Genomic DNA, 2,037 nt, shown 5'->3' with positions numbered 1-2,037 from the left:
ATGAGATGTTGGAGGCCTTGATGGCTATTGATGGTCAGAAGTGCCCAGGTGAGGATGGGCTATCCCGAGCTTTCTTCACCTCCTTCTGGGACCAAGTCCATCAGCCCCTCCTTGCAGCTCTGCAGGGGATTTTCAGCAGCGGTCAGATGCCAGAGAGCCTTTCCTCGGGACTGATTTGCCTCATCCCGAAGGGAGGAGATAGACAGGAGATCCGCCAGTGGCGTCCGATCACTCTCCTTACCACTGCCTACAAAATCCTCGCCAAGATGATCAGTGCCAGAGTTCGACCTCTACTTCCAGACCTCGTCCATGACACTCAGACAGGCTTTGTCCAGGATCGTAGTATCCTGGATAATGTCTTCACCTTTTCTGAGGCGGCGGAGTGGGCTCAGTACAGCGGATCACACCTTGCCATTTTACTTCTCGACTTCGAGAAGGCCTACGATCGCGTGGATTGGTCCTTTTTGGAGGGGACTCTGGAGCGGCTAGGTTTCCCGGCAGGCTGGATTCAGGGTATCTCAGCTTTGTACAGGACAGCGTCCAGCAGAGTCATCATTGGAGGCAGGATGGGTGAGCGATTCAGCTTGGAGAGATCAGTACGTCAGGGCTGTCCCCTGGCTCCTTATCTGTTTCTCTTCTTCGTCGAGGCCATGACTTACTACCTTCGGGCGAGGTCCACAGGGCTCAGGGGTGTTCGCCTTCCACTCCGGGAGGACACGGAGCTTCTGGACTCAGAGTACGCAGATGATACAGCCCTTTATGTCCAGGACGATGAGAGGATGCTAGAGAGGGTGCGGATGGCCCTGGAGGTTTTCTGCTCGGCCGCTGGTGCGAAAATCAACTGGAACAAATCAGTTGGTTTTCTCACAGACCCGGGGGCGTGTTCTCAGTGGGGGCGATTTCTGGGCTTCAGATGGATTCCACGTGGACAGACAGCCAGATACCTTGGCTTCCAGGTTGGCCTAGACATTACGCCAGCTCAGCAGTTTCTCCCGGTGCTAGATTCCATCCGACGGAAGCTGGCTTTCTGGAGCACTGCTAAGCTTTCCCTTGCAGGTCGTGCTTTGGTAGTTAACCAGGTCCTTCTAGCCACGGCTTGGTATGTGGCTTCCTGTTGGTGCTTCTCGAGATCCAGCGTGGCACAGCTCAGGAGGTTGGTTCGGAACTTTCTTTGGTCTGGGGAGGATGGGCATAGAGATACCAGAGCCAGGGTTGCTTGGCAGACAGTCATTCTTCTGCAGGCTGAGGGTGGTCTGGGGGTCATTGATCCAGAGCTTCAGAGTCAGGCCTTGTTAGGCAAGCTTATCATCCGCGGTTTGACCCCAGGGGGGCAGACGTGGAAGATGTTACTTCAGCAGGGAGTCGGCTCTTGTGTCCCACGCCGAGGTGGAGAGTGGCTACCGTCCTTCAGGTGGATCTTCACTTCCGCCCCGCTCACTCAGCCCCGCTCCCCACTCGTTCGTAGCCTCCTCATGGTTTGGAGGCGGCTCCGTCTCAGTCTCATTCAGTCCCAGCCCAGTTGTCAGGAGGAGATCGATCGACAGCCGCTCGTCTGGAATGGGCAGGTCAGAGATGCCGAGGGCCTTTAGTTGGGGGAGAGATCACATATCAGGTGGGACGGCTGGATGAGGGGGCCAGCCCGGTCCCTTCGAGTTTGGAGGGATACGTACAGACATCTGGAGATGGCCGATCTTGCAGACGCAGCTGGAGGTGCACGCGGAGTCCAGGCGAGATGCACGGAGATCGACGGTGCGATCCCAGCCGCTTGGTTGGCTCCACCTGAGCCTTAGGTCCTCATGCCTGGAGACACCCACTGGCTGGGACAGTTCACCCCCCGTGGCATCCCATTGGTGGTCGCAGGACGTTTGGATGACTCCTCTATCGTCTTCTTCGCGGTTTCAGGGGATGGACGACTCAGGAGAGAGGATGCGCTCATCGACCCCCTACTCCCGTGGCAGAGGGTTAGGGTCGTAGGCCTTCTGGGGAAGGTTTGGCATACCGACCCTAGTATCGAGCAGGACCAGTTGCAGCTTTGGC

Source organism: Dipteris shenzhenensis, chromosome 4 (assembly GCF_047967505.1).
Source record: "Dipteris shenzhenensis isolate YYH24624 ecotype China chromosome 4, Dip_SZ_1.0, whole genome shotgun sequence".
NCBI lineage: Eukaryota > Viridiplantae > Streptophyta > Polypodiopsida > Gleicheniales > Dipteridaceae > Dipteris > Dipteris shenzhenensis.
The sequence above is the reverse complement of the archived record's forward strand: the minus strand, read 5'-3'. Positions refer to the sequence as shown.